Source organism: Canis lupus, chromosome 17 (genome assembly GCF_048164855.1).
Source record: "Canis lupus baileyi chromosome 17, mCanLup2.hap1, whole genome shotgun sequence".
Taxonomy (NCBI): domain Eukaryota; kingdom Metazoa; phylum Chordata; class Mammalia; order Carnivora; family Canidae; genus Canis; species Canis lupus.
Genome location: NC_132854.1, coordinates 26,953,978 through 26,969,034, shown reverse-complemented (window position 1 = coordinate 26,969,034; position 15,057 = coordinate 26,953,978). Strand labels below are relative to the sequence as shown.

Below are 15,057 nucleotides of genomic sequence, written 5' to 3'. Positions count from 1 at the left end.
TTTTTAACTCTTTGAGAAACCTCCACACAGTTTTCCAGAAAAAGTGATCCTTTATGTGCAAGTCTAGGCTTTCTATTCTGTTCCACTATTCAGTTTTTCTGTTCTTGCACCATCATCTTTCTATCTTAATTATCTCAACTTATAATAGGTATTAATATTTTGTAGTATTACTTCCTTAATTTATATTGTGTTAATGTATATCCTTTTGGATCTTGAAGGTACACAATACTGTTTTATGTAAATTTCCTTTATGATTACTTTATCTGTTCTTAGTGATGACTTTGCATTTCCATATGAATTTTTGAATCAGTTTTTAATATTTTTAAGATTTTATTTATTTTATTAGAGAGAGCACAAGTTGGGGGAATGGCAGAGGGAGAAGCAGACTCCCAGTTAAGCAGGGAGTCCTATGCAGGGCTTGATCCTAGGATCCTGTGATCATGACCTAGCAGAAGGCAGATGCTTAACTAACTGAGCCACCCAGGTACCCCAGCTTGTAATTTCTTGCTGTACATATAAAAACAAAGTCTGAAGAACTATATTTTGGTGAAATTGATTTTAGAATATTGAGCTTGCCAATTCATAATTCTAGAATACTGCTCCATTTATGTAGCTTGTTTTATTTTCTCAATAATGTAATTTTCAGTTGAAGACTTTCACTGTTTTAAATTGGATTTATTACAATAAATTTGATGTTTTTCTTGCTAGTGTAAGTGATAGTTTAAATGTAATTTTCATCTGTCTTTGCACAGAACAAAAAGCAAAGTAAATTTTTGTGTGTTCATGTTTTATGGAGTAACTGTTATAATCACTTATTAATTTATATTGTGTTAATGTATATCCTTTTGGATCTTGAAGGTACACAATACTGTTTTATGTAAATAATGAAGTTTTATTTCTTTCCAAGCCTCATGATTTATATTTATATATGGTGTATTGTGCTATACCTACATTGCAATGTTGAAGAAGAGTGGTGATATTGGACATCCTAATCTTATTCTTGATTTTAGGAAGGTATAGTAGGTTGTTTCACTATAATATGAGGTATTTTCTTATAGAATTCTTTAACTTTCTAAGAAAATTCCCTTTTATTTCAAGTCTCTTGTGTTTTAATATAAACGTATCTAAAATTAATTTGTTCACTATTGTAAATTTTTTCTGTATCAATCAATTCTCCATGTATCTATGATCATACATACATATTTTTCACCTTCTCCTTCTCTAATTAATCAACTAAGTTTAGTTGAGTGACTTTCAAATATTATTTTTCCCTTTGTAGATTAAATTTTACTTGATTAAAATACATTGTCCTAATGTATCACTAGAATTGATTTAATAATTTCTCATAAGAATTTTTGCATCTAAATGTTTTGCATCTAAAAGAATAAATGTTGGTCTTTAATCTTTCTTTCTTGTAAAGCTCTTTTGAGTTTTGTATGAAGTTAATTATGGTTTTATTATAAGAATTAAGAAACAAAAAAAAAGAATTAAGAAACATTTGACTTATTTCTATTATGTGGAAGAGTTTGTGAGTGATGGGCAATTAGTTTTGGAAAAAAAAAAAGTGAAGCCTTCAATTTCAAAAATATTTCACCAGTAAAGTGTCCTTGACTTAAGACTTTTTAAAAATGAATTTTAAAATTTATCTTCATTTCTTTCTTCAGATTTGTTGTGTTACCCAAATTTGTTTTCATAAAATTCTTTCATCTTTTTGATATCTGCAAAATCTGTAGTGATGAATATCTTCACTTGCATTCTTAATACTAGTGTGTTAGAGAATGTTGAATGGCTGAATTAAAATAGTTGTCTTACAAATATCATAGTTTTCTTTGTTGCTACATTTTTCAGACTGGGATAGTTCATGCTGCAGTAATACTTAAGCTTATAATGTCAGTGACTCTACAGATATGTTAATTTCTTGCTCATCCAAAGTCTTCTGCAGATTTTGGCAAATCTCTAGGGTCACAAACCAAGATATTTCAATCTTGCTCCTTCATTACCTGAATATGGGTTAAATTATGCATGGCAGGAGGTAGAGATTGGTGGTTTACTTTGTAACTCTCATGCTCTCAGACCACATATGATATACATCTTTATCTGCCAGTTGTGTTTCACTGACAAGAACACCTCCTATGGCTCCTTTTCAATATAAAGGGCCTGGGAGGATAGGTTTTCTGTATACTCACAAAGAAAAGGAGATATCACTGAATATCATTAATGTCTACCATGGTTGGGAAGGACAGCTTATATGGAGTCTGGATTTTTTTATTGTGGTTTGCAAATTATTTCTGACCCTAAACTTGTCTTTTAAAAAGTTATATTTTATTCATGTGCATGTCTAATAATTTTTTAAATTAAGAATTTATTATTTATCATGAATTACTGGGACTTTGATTTCTGGAGTTAAGACAATTTTTGCTTGGATCCAAATTCAGCCAGTAGATATAATTGATTTTGCTCATCTTGTGATAAAAAATTTGATCTAGCATTTAACACCAAAAATCTAGATTTTTGTTTTTTTTGGCATCTCTTTAAAAGTAATTATACTAGCAATTACCTGAAGCTGGGTAGCAGATGCCATTTTTTGGATAATTTTAAAATGCTTTATTTCACCTAATTCTCCACCATTTTCTATTTTTTATATACTGCTTATTAAATTCTGGTAGATTTTGAAATTATTGTCTCCTAGTATTCTTATATATGTTCAAATATATCATTATTATATATTCAATTCAATATATTCAAATATTAATACCATGAAAATTCAGAGATAGTTTTATTGCTTTAAAAATATCTGTGATTATTTTTCAACTAAGTGTTAAATTATGAGTAAACGAAAGTGTGTTAAAACGTCTTGTTCTAATGGCCCAGTTGGTTAAGCATCTGCTCTTGGTTTCAGCTCAGGTCATAATCTCATAGGTCATGAGATGGGGTTCTGCATAGGGCCCCATGCTCAGTGGGGAGTCTGCTTAAAGATTCTCTCCCTCTGTGCCCTCCCCCCCACTTGCTCATGCATGCGCATGTGCATGCTCTCTCTCTAAAATAAATCTTAAAAAAACCAAACACTTTGTGCTTAATTGATAGCTTCCCAAATAATGTTGGGAACATTATAAAAAGATAAAATAAATATATATTGAACTTAATAGAAAAATATTATTGTTTACATTTTAATCTTTTAAATTATTATTTATGTTTATTTTTCAAAAAGATTTTATTTGTTCCTGAGGGACACAGAGAGAGAGGTGGAGACAGACAGAGGGAGAAGCAGACTCCTCAAGGGAGCCCAATGTGGAACTATATCCCAGGACCCGGGATCACGCCCTGAGCCAAAGGCAGATGCTCACCTGCTGAGCTACCCAGGCATCCCCCTTTTTTCTTAATTTTTAAATCAGTGATGAACCATCAGATAAAAAAGAGAAAACTACTTAAAATAGAAAGTGTAGTAGTGATACTGTTCATTTTAAACTATTTGTCATCATATTTTGTTATCTTTAGAATGAACTCGACCGAATGTTTGGCAGAATTTCTAAATTCATCTTATATTTCTTTATCAGATATACATTTCAAAATATATCAAATAATTACAACTAGTTCTGTTTTGGGAATTGTTTTTATTCAGTGTTTTTATATGATACTATATCTATAGTATTTCCTTTATTTTATTGCAGCACACTACCATGTTCAGTTTTTTTGTTATTTTATATATCAGGAACTTACTTCAGGCTGATGTAACTATGTTTCACTCTATGTGTACTCTGTTTTGCTGCATGTCTAAGTAACCTATTGTCTTTGGTTTTTACAAGATCACTGTAACACTACAGAAAATTTGGATTCAAAAGATAATACTATTTTATATGCATTGCTATATCTTATTTTAGAACAGAGTATTCTTGTAAATTTGTGAGCAAACATTAGAGACTCAAACTGAAATGAGAAAAGTGACTGGGATATTTCTGCTGTCAATTTTGACATGTAAAGACCTTGGAAGTCATCACTCCTCTCCTTACAACAAGAATAAGGAGAACACCCTGAAAATCAAAGACTGGCTATGGACTCATCAGACAACTGCAGTCACAAGGAAATCTACAGAGAGAGATGCTAACAGAGAATCCTAGCCAAAGTCACTTTACTGAAAACAGAAGCTACTGGATATAATAGGACACTTAAATGTAACTTTGACAAATTTTTGGAGGCAGTGTGAAAGAAAAATTCCTGAGGCCACCATTTAATGGATTTTATTGCCTGACATTCCACAAGATAGCCATGGTAAAGAGTCAAGGTAAAGCTCCTTGGGACTACCATGCGCCAAGAAGGACTTCAGGCGTTCCTTGTGGAAGTTCACCAAGCCAATGCCTGTGGCCCTACTGCCCACTATCTTCAGCCCTAGGCAACAAGTTAGTCTTATTACAGTTTTGGAGATTCAGCTGCAACTCTGACTTCTAGGTCCTACATGTTCAGAAGAAGGCTGGGTGTGGTGCTTCTGTGGTACACATTATGAATTCCAGTGAACTTTTTAAGATAGTATGAAATAGAGAAGAAATTCCACAGCAAATGTGAATTTCATTTGTAATTATTGGGAAGAGGAGCTCCAGGACAGACACTCTGTCCACAAAAAGTGTTCAGATGCTTTTGGTTCCAGAAAATAGTTTCCCTTTGGGCTATTACCACATCCCCTTTCATAGGGACTGTGGGGCTAAGGGTTTTGGCCTTGGGAACAGTGACAGTAGTTTGTTGTACTTAGCCCTGTGTCTGGCCCCAGTTATATAGACTGACCAAAGAGCAAGTGAAACAGAATCCTACCCATAAGACCCAATTTTTCCACCTCCTTTGGCTCCCAACTCCATACCTCTTGTTTTTCTTGGGTCTTCAGCATGTCCCCTCCTCTCTAACCCCTGCCTCCTTCCTGCTCTTCCTTTACAGTTACCATTTTGTTCTAACATTTCCCTTCTCTTCCTACCTCTGGTAAATTGTTTACATTGCCCTTCTTTCTCTCTCTAGGTTTCTATGTTCAGGGACAGGGGACATTTCTGTGCCAGGTTTCTCCCTTGCCTGACTTGATCCTTTTGATGGGGTTGGAGTTGCAAAGGGACTGAGTCTTCATTTACTGGTTTAATAAAATAGTTTTGGTGAACAACAAACAACAAAATACTATTGAATTATAACCCAGATATAACTCAAATACATATTGAGTCCATATAAATACAAACAATTGATTTAATAAATTAAAATGGGGGAGCAAGCACAAACCTCCTATACAGAATAATTTCAAATAATTTATGTAGCCACTCTCCCCTCAAAGAAAGAGTGCATAATTCTCTGTTCCATAGATGTGGACTGAGCAAGTCACTTATTTTAAAAGTGCGCAATATGGAAATGAATGGGGAAGAAGAGAGCTTTATAGTGGAGAACCCTGATAAATGCCACCTCAGTCCAATGATTCATTGCCAACATCAAGTGTCATTATGTTGCTTGTACACTTGATAGATATGATGGTAATGGCACTTTACTTCTGTGATTTTCCTCCCAATAACTTGTAAGTCCAGTCCTGTCATAGGAAAAATATCAATCAAATTCTAGAATTCTAAATTCTACAAAGTACCTGTGTAGTACCCCTTTAAAACTGTCAACTCACAAATGAGCTAGGTCTGTGAAAATATCACATCCAAAAAGAGCCTAAGAAACCAAATGTAAATATAATTTGGTTTCCTGAATGTGATTCTAGAACTGAAAAGACATTAGGTAAAAACTAAGGCAATTTAAGGATTTTTAATGGGCTTTATTTAATAATAATATATTAACAGCTGTTCATTTATTTTAACAGATGTATACTAATGTAAGATGTCAATTATAGAGGAAATTGGGTATGAGGTATGTGGGAACTCTCAATTTTTCTGTAAGTCTAAAACTGTTCTCAAAATGACGTCCATAGGAGATGCCACCTCACACCTGTCAGAATGGCTAAAATCAAAAACACAAGAAGGAAGTGTTGGCGAGGATGTGGAGAAAAAGGAAAATTCATGCACTGTTGGTGGGAGTGCAAATTGGTGCAGCCATTGTGGAAGAGATTATGGAGATTCCACAAAAAATTAAAAGTAGAACTACCCTATAATCCAGTAATCATAGTACCGAATTATTTACCCAAAATACAAAAACACTAATTCAAAGGAATACTTGCACCTTATGTTTACTACAGCATTATTTACAATAGCTAAATTATGGAAGCAGCCCAAGTGTCCATTGATAGGTGATTGGATAAAGAAGATATGATATATATATATATATATATATATATATATATATCTTTATATATATGTGTGTGTAGTGTGTGTGTGATATATCACATATATGTGTGTATACATAGAAAGAGAGAGAGAATATAATATGAAGAAAAATTAGCTATTCAGAGAAAGAAATACCATATAATCTCACTTATATGTGGAATTTAAGAGACAAAAACAAATGATCAAAGAAAAAGAGAGAGATAAAGGGAGGGAGAGAGAGAGAGAGAGGCAAACCAAGAACAGACTCTTAACTATAGACAACAAACCAGATGTCAGGTTGGGGTGGGTGAGTGGGGGATGAGATTAAAGAATACAACTATCATGATGAAAAAAAAAAGTGAAAAAAATCAGGTCTATTGAAAAATAAAATCTACTAATAAAAATGTATTTTATACTTTACTATATACATGTTATACTTCAAAGATTTTTTTTTCTCTTTTTAAAACATTTTATTTATTTATTCATGAGAGACACAGAGAGAGAGAGGCAGAGACATTGACAGAGAGAGAAGTAGTTTCCATGCAGGAAGGCAATGCAGAACTCAATCCCAGGACTCCGGGATCATTCCTAATCCAAAGGCAGATGCTCAACCACTGAGCCACCCACAAGTCCCCCCCCACACACACCTTTTTTTTTCAAGTGATTTCACAAGTAATATACAGAAGCGGCCATGTGTGAGAAGCCATGGAGAATGGCGATAATCATAAACAATTGGATAACACATACCCATCCATGCAGGAAGTATAAACTTGGAAGTTTTTCAAGATATTTGTGCTTTTAGATTTTATATAAAAATTGCCTTATTTTTAATTGTTGTCACTTGATTCATTTAAAATATGTGTATTAAAATGTCAGTTTATTGCATGTTAAAGAAAATAACTTAGATAAAATGTAATATGGAAGCAGTTTGATATTTTTGCTCAAGAAAATATTTCCAAAATTCTTGTTTATCTTATTTTTTCTACTTTTGAGTTTTTTCTTCTTACCCTCTATTCCTATTTGCTCCAAGACAAAGATGCTATGTCAAAGAATATGACCTAAATATTTTAATTTTTTTTCAATTTATATTTACCAATTTCCCTGAGATCTCAAATTATACTTGTTGTCTAAGTGTCATGTGGTTTAATTATGGGTGAATAATTAGGTTCTTATTCTTTTTCTTGATAATTATATTTTGGGCATCCATAACAAAGATTGTGTAGTGGTTACTTTTATTGTCAACCTGATTTTGATAAGAGATGCCCAGATAGCAGGTAAAACATCATTTCTAGGTGTGTCTATGAGGATGTCTCTGGAAGAGACTAGATTTGAATCAGCAGACTAGATACATACAGATTAACTTCACTAATGTGGGTGGGCATCATCTGATCTGTTGAGAGTCTAAATAGAATGGAAAGGTGGAGGAAACATAAATTTGTTCTCTCCTCTTGAGCTGAGATATCCACTTTCTCCTGTCCTTGGATATCAGGACCCCTGTTTTTTGGGTGATCAGACTCAGACCAAGACACACAGGTCCTTTTATTCTCAGGTCTTTGATCTCTTGACTGAAATACACTCTGGCTTTCCTGATTTTCTAGATTGCAGACAGCAGATTCTGGTACTTTTTGGCTTTCTTAACCGTGTGAGTCAATTCCTACAATAAATTTCCTCATATAAATCTGCGTATATCCTCTACATATATTCTTTTAGCTCTGTTTGTCTGAAGAACCCTGACTAATACAAAAAGATTTACTATCTAATATTTACTCCTTTTGCTTGAATGCATCCATTTATCATGCATGGAAAAGCACAAGATAAATAAGCAAGAGAAAATAATTGCTGAAAATGATAAAATATTATCCAATTTCTGAAATAAAAAGGGTCACATTGAGTTGTATATATTTATAAAATTTAAATGTAATTTTAAATGTAAAATGCATATAAGATAGTTTCACTTTTCAATACTAAGTTATTCTTTATTCTGGGCTATAAAATCATGGAAAGCCTCTTTATTTGGAATTGTATTGAAGTTACTAATGAGTGATTTATTTATGTCACATTCAATAAACTTACACAACTGTGAAAAAAATCTAAGCATTCTTTTTTTTTTTTTAAGATTTTATTTATTTATTCATGAGAGACACACACAGAGAGAGAGGCAGAGACACAGGCAGAGGGAGAAGCAGGCTCCATGCAGGGAGCCTGACGTGGGACTCAATCCGGGGTCTCCAAGATCACGCCCTGGGCTGAAGGCGGCGCTAACTGCTGAGCCACCTGGGCTGCCCTAAGCATTCTTTCAATCAGTAAACTAAGTTCATTTCTTTTGGATAAATGTAAATTTCCTTAGATGCCATATAGCTTATCAAGGAAACACTAGAAAAGAATTTTACATTCATCATAAAAAAATATTTTGTTGCAAACAAAAACAAAACAAAACAAAATTTTGTTGCAATCCACTAAGTGAAATCATTTATTATATTGCATTCAGATCTCTTATGATAGAAATGAAAAGAACAACATGAGGAAAGCTCAATGTTCCTTTAACTCAATACTACATTTCTAAGTAAGTATTCTATAGTAAAATTTTCTCACAAGTACAAAGATGTATGTGCAAAAATGCTTCCTTCAATATTATAATAGCATAAAAATGGAAAGCTATGTCTCTATCAATATGAGAATAATTAAATGATTTATAGTACATTGTGCTATGAACCAGAATGGAATAGTGTGCATATTTATTCATTTGCTCTGATGGGGAAATCCTTCAAGGACATATTAATTAATGCCCAAAAAGGGTCATGGAAAAATAAATGTCTAGTATCATCATACTTATGCAGCCATAGTCCTTACAAAACTAAATGACATAAGGATAATGAAAACAAAGAAGAAAGTACTATATACAAAAATTAATTTAAAACACCAAATTAAGGACTGTATTTAAAGCATTTGGCAAAGTACCTAGAATAGCAATCTTCCACAAAGCCTGGAGGAGGGACTCTCTCTGCCATTAATTTCAGACACAGGTACAATGTCAACTGAGGAGGAGAAGCAGCGAAAGCCATCTACTCCTAGAGGACAGAGAAGACACATTTGGGCCAGAATCTTGTACTGATACAAAGTAGAGACCTGCTACCACTATGAGAGTTAGTGATATCTTCTGTCCACGACAACAAAGCTATAAGGCAGAGACTTGCTGCCATGGGAAGGAAGGGGAAGGTACACTGAGAAAACCCTACCCATAGAAAATTTAAACACTGTTCTTTCTCAAAATATACAAAATATGCATTAAGTACATATGTACTTCAATATATAATATTTTTCAGGACTAAAGAATAAACTTTAAACAGCTTTATTGTGAAATGACTCTCAATCTTGAAATACCAATGACATGTTCATGTTTAAACATTATTGGTTTTATGATGTTAACTAATAATGATAAGGTTAATATGAAAATACTACATCTAAAATGAATTGATTAAGTTGAGATGATGTTTTCTCTAATATTTGAACATAATAGGTAGTAAGGCAAGAATATTAAATAATTAACATACTGTTTTTGATATTCTAGTGAAGCCATCTCCAGGTATGCTTTTAATAAGCCAGATGAAAAAAAGAATACTAAAAAAAATGTGGGTTCTATCTCACATTAAAAATACTTCAACTTCAAAAAAAGCAATTTTCAAATTAACAAAAAAATATTTGAAAAACATGATTACAGATTTGTAAGTATTGCTAAATCCATGAAGACATTTTTCTCACTTCCATAGTGTAAAGATTTTCAATAGAAAAAATATATCTGTGATTATAGAATTTTTTATATTACATTGATAAAATTCACATTTTTATTAAGCAAGAATGGTTTAATGCATATATTATATATCATGTGTACATCTTTCTTGTTTCACAACTCTGTATATGTATGTGCAGGCAGTTGTACGTTTGTACATGGCTATGATATTACAGTTAATGATTTAAAAATGTAGAGGGTCATGATATGGATTAAAATTTAAGTTTTGTCACTTTTGTGTCATCTTGGGGGATTGACATTTATTTTACCTTTCAGTGTCTTTTTTCTTCTCTACAAAACAAGATTGACCTAACACATTGTGTTACAATGATTATGTAAAATAAATAATACATGTGTATGACTCTTAACTGTTTTTGGTAAATAGGAAAAGAACATTTTGTTCTTTATCTTCCATTCCCTCCCTCTATGAAAAAAAAAGGAGCTTTTACAAAGAAATATGGAACCAATATTATAAATATTAATAGAAAGACACATTGTGCAAGAAGGATGAAATACTTTTTTACTCTATTCATATAAAATAAAATGGAGAAAATTTTGATAAGAAGAGAGAATTGGCTTGTTTTCTAATAGCTTATTCTTTTTTAATCCATTTATACTTCAAGATATAGAAATAACATGCCCAAAGCAATCTTCACAATCTCAAATTTCAAACTATACTACAAAGCTATAGTAATCAAAACAGTATAATATTGGCACAAATTAAACACAGAGATCGATAAAAAAATATAGGGAGCCCAGAAATAAACTCATGCTATTGTGCGCAAATAATCTACCAAAAATAAAAGGAAGCAAAAATATAAAATGGGAAAAATACAGTCTCTTCAACAAATGGTGCTGGGAAAACTGGACAGCCTCCTGTAAAACAATGAAACTGGACCACTTATACCATACACAAAAATAAACTTAATATCAATTAAACACCTAAATGTAAGGCTGAAACTATAAAACCCCAAAAGAAAATTTAGGCAGTAATCTCTGAGACATTGGCCTTAGCAATATTTTTCTGAATCTATCTCATCAGACAAGAGAAGCAAAAGTGAAAATAAACAATTGGGACTACATCAAACTAAAAAGCTTTGCATGATTAAAGAAACCATCAATAAAAGTTAAGGCATCCTACTGAATGGAAGAAGATATTTTCAAATAATATATCCAATAAGGGGTTAATATCCAAAATATATGAAGAATTCAAACAACTCAGCACAAAAAAATATTATTTAAAAATGGGCAGAGAATATGAATAGATATTTTTCCAAAGAAGACATATAGATGACCAATAGACACATGAAAAAATGTTTATCATTAATCATTAGGGAAATAAAATAAAACCCACAGTAGGATATTACTTCACACCAATCAGAATGGTTAGTATCAAAAAGACCAGAAGTAACAAATGTTGGTGAGGATGTGGAGAAAAGGGAACTGTGGGTGGGAATGTAAATCAGTGTAGCCACTTCAGAAAATTAAAAATTGAGCTATTATATGATCCATAAATCCAACTCCAATTACATATCCAAAGGAAATGAAAACACAATATAGAACAGAGTACGGAAAAGATATCTGAACTCCCATGTTCTCTTGAAGCATTATTCATAATAGCCAAAGTATGGAAACAACTGAAGCGTCCATCATCATATGAGTGGATAAAGATGTTGTATAAATACACAGCTATAGAGTATTACTCAGCCAAAGGAAAGAATATCTTGTTATTCGTGACAACAAAGATGGACCTAGAAGGTATTATGTTAGTGAAGTAAGTCAGACAAATGCCATATGATTTTATTTATGTCTGGAATCTAAAAACCAAACCAAATGAACATACAAAACAGAAACAGATTCACAAATATAGAAAACAAAGTGATGTTCACCAAAAGGTAGGGCAGGGGGAGGTAGAGGTATAGGTGAAAGAGGTGAAAAGCGTTAAGAGGTACATACTTCCAATTATGAAATAAATAAGTCACAGGGATGAAAAGTATGGCACAAGACAAAACATATCACATACTGGTATATGATCGAAATGTGGTAAATTAAATAATTTAATACGGTACAAAATTAGGTAATAATTATCCTAGGGTTACAGAACAAAATTTTTCATTATACACATAAGTAGGAAAATATGTGATAATTTTAGCAAAGAGTAAATTATAAAAGTAATAATTATGCATTTTGTAACTTCAATTTAAAATTTATTTTCAATTTATAAAAATTTAGTGCTACCTCTTTCTTGTTATCTTCTGAAAATTGGACTTTTGTGTCCAAAAGGTCAAAACTCCCATCAAAGACTAGTATAATGGGTTAAAAATTTAGTTTGAAGGCATCAGAGAGCCATGAAATTAGCTAGGATTGGAGAGACCAGGATCCCAGCTAGAAAAAAAATTCCATTTAGTGAATCTGGCACATTTTTCTACTTTTCCATCAAGACATTTGCTGATATGCAGTCTGGAGAGAAAGACTGAGCATCCTAGCAGAAACCTTAGGAATATCTGTGAGATTTTAATAGGTAGCATGGCAGGAGAAAAGAAAATTGGATTTCAGGGAAGCCAAGGCAGTCAGACTAGAAGGGCTAAATTCCCAGTGAGACATGAGCTTGACATTTTACAATACTTTAATAGCTGATGTGTTTCCAGATTCCTAGGCTGTTGAAACAGAAAGCAGCTGCTGCCAAACTGTTGAATAGTTTAATGAAACCATCAGAATTCTTGGTTGTGAGAAGATAAAAATTAGACTTTTGGAATTATCAAGAAGGAAGAGTATAGATCACCATTCTATTCTCTTGGTGAAGTTTCTCATAGGCTAATTCACACAGTTAAGAGCAGATAGAAAAGAGACCTGACAAACTCTGAAAACTATCATTTGGACTGAGGTATACTGACCCCGATTTAATTATCTTTATGATGATTAAATATGATCTGAAAATTTTCATACACTATTTCAGATAATTTCTCAAAAAATAGGCAGACCGATAAAGGAAACTACTAGAAAAACAATAACAAATTAACTCAGAATGCTTAGACTCTTGAGTTATCAACATGGATTAAAAATTATAATGTGATTAATATATTTGTGAAAATAGATGGTGAGGTATAAAATTTTTCAGAAAAAGCAGCTTTATAAAAGATATGATGTGAATTCTTAAAATATACAATAATTAACACTGAAAGTAAAAACAAATTTAACAGGTTGGACACACCTGAAAAGCTCACTTAAAAGTGGAAAAATAGGAATACACCGAAAAGCATACAAACTGAAAAAGAAAAGGGAAAACATTTTGGAAAACCTAGAAAAGAGTGTAAGACATTTACAGAGCATAGTTAAAAGTTCAACTTTTCTTTTCACTGGGATTTCCAGAAGCAGAAGGAAAAAAGTATGGAGTAGAAGCAATATCTGAGAATGTTCCCTATTAACTTCTCACAATTTAGATTACACTAAATTAGAAATTATTCTATTCTAATTATTAGAAAATATTCTGCCATCTGGTTCTTCGGGCTGGGAAGTGTGTGGAGTTCTGCATCCAGGTTTTATCTACCACTTGTACCTTTACTGTATAGCCTTTCTTTTTCATTTTTTTCTTTTTCTTTTCTTTTTTTAATAAATTAATTTTTATTGGTGTTCAATTTACCAACATACTGAATAACACCCAGTGCTCATCCCGTCAAATGCCCCCCTCAGTGCCCGTCACACATTCACCCCCGCCCCCCACCCTCCTCCCCTTCCACCACCCCTAGTTCGTTTCCCAGAGTTAGGAGTCTTTATGTTCTGTCTCCCTTTCTGATATTTCCCACACATTTCTTCTCCCTTCCCTTATATTCCCTTTCACTATTATTTATATTCCCCAAATGAATGAGAACATACACTGTTTGTCCTTCTCCGATTGACTTACTTCACTCAGCATAATACCCTCCAATTCCATCCACGTCGAAGCAAATGGTGGGTATTTGTCGTTTCTAATGGCTGAGTCATATTCCATTGTATGTATACATAGACCACATCTTTATCCATTCATCTTTCGATGGACACCAAGGCTCCTTCCACAGTTTGGCTATTGTGGACATTGCTGCTAGAAACATCGGGGTCAGGTGTCCCGGCGTTTCATTGTATCTGAATCTTTGGGGTAAATCCCCAACAGTGCAATTGCTGGGTCGTAGGGAAGGTCTATTTTTAACTCTTTGAGGAACCTCCACACAGTTTTCCAGAGTGGCTGCACCAGTTCATATTCCCACCAACAGTGTAAGAGGGTTCCCTTTTCTCCACATCCTCTCCAACATTTGTGGTTTCCTGCCTTGTTAATTTTCCCCATTCTCACTGGTGTGAGGTGGTATCTCATTGTGGTTTTGATTTGTATTTCCCTGATGGCAAGTGACGCAGAGCATTTTCTCATGTGCGTGTTGGCCATGTCTATGTCTTCCTCTGTGAGATTTCTCTTCATGTCTTTTGCCCCTTTCATGATTGGATTGTTTGTTTCTTTGGTGTTGAGTTTAATAAGTTCTTTATAGATCTTGGAAACTAGCCCTTTATCTGATAGGTCATTTGCAAATCTCTTCTCCCATTCTGTAGGTTGTCTTTGAGTTTTGTTGACTGTATCCTTTGCTGTGCAAAAGCTTCTTATCTTGATGAAGTCCCAATAGTTCATTTTTGCTTTTGTTTCTTTTGCCTTCGTGGATGTATCTTGCAAGAAGTTACTGTGGCTAAATTCAAAAAGGGTGTTGCCTGTGTTCTTCTCTAGGATTTTGATGGAATCTTGTCTCACATTAAGATCTTTCATCCTTTTTGAGTTTTTCTTTGTGTATGGTGCAAGAGAGTGGTCTAGTTTCATTCTTCTGCATGTGGATGTCCAATTTTCCCAGCACCATTTATTGAAGAGACTGTCTTTCTTCCAGTGGATAGTCTTTCCTCCTTTATCGAATATTAGTTCACCATAAAGTTCAGGGTCCACTTCTGGGTTCTCTATTCTGTTACATTAATCTATGTGTCTGTTTTTGTGCCAGTACC

General features: G+C 33.2%; 1 long non-coding RNA gene across 15 annotated transcripts in view; it reads right to left on the bottom strand.

Annotated features, from left to right (window-relative positions):
- Window positions 1-15,057, bottom strand: part of LOC140607968 (uncharacterized) — a 415,966-nt gene that overhangs the window by 159,612 nt on the left and 241,297 nt on the right. The window lies entirely within an intron of this gene.